This window comes from Phragmites australis, chromosome 12 (genome assembly GCF_958298935.1).
Source record: "Phragmites australis chromosome 12, lpPhrAust1.1, whole genome shotgun sequence".
Lineage (NCBI taxonomy): Eukaryota > Viridiplantae > Streptophyta > Magnoliopsida > Poales > Poaceae > Phragmites > Phragmites australis.
In genome coordinates this window covers 4,141,969-4,142,779 of record NC_084932.1, presented here as the reverse complement: position 1 = coordinate 4,142,779, position 811 = coordinate 4,141,969, and positions in this window count along the sequence as shown.

Sequence of the window (811 nt, the reverse complement as noted above, 5' to 3'; positions counted from 1 at the left end):
GGACACTAGCCTTCTCCTAATATATATTTCTTGGTTTCTATTTCTTGGATATTGAGCCTAACTTGTTTCTTTTTGAAGACACTAGCTGACTCTCTCTCTTTCTTAAGCCATTCTCAATACAAATGTTTTAGAGCAATATCTATCTACTTCCACATCACATAGACACTAGTATAAAATTAGCTCTTCAACACGTAGCTTCTTTCACATCTCAAAATATGAGCCCATATTTAATTTTCTATTGATTTCCATTGATTTGCTTGTTTCATGCAACACATGAATATAGACATTGAGCACTACAGTGCATTTCTTAGCTTGTTTCTTATATTGGATATTGTGTCTATCTTATGTCTTATGAAAGACACTTAGTTCCATCTGTCTTATTTAATTTGTTGCCCCCTCATAAAAAATCATATATGGTATGATCATTAAATATCTAAGAAACAAGTTAAGATGAAGTATTAAAAGTTATCTTAATCATCTTGTTACGTTATTTTTTATCTTACGTGAACATCTAATTAATGCCGAAGACACTCGCACTTTTGAAGTCTTTGACTCTTTCCCTAGTGGCCCAAATTTCCAACGAGGCAATTAATGGAGACAGCGACAGTCTTGTCACGTTATCATTGAATATGAAAACCCCCAGCCATGACCCATGAGTAGACTGGGCCAGTCTAATTTCTACAAGCTTATCCAAGCAGGCGAAGACCCATCAGTATATCGATGAATACCTTGAGGTTCCTTAACATTTTGCCTATTGCTCGCTGCTTTCAAAACCCTTCAATATGGGTTTATAACTGGCATCATTAACAAT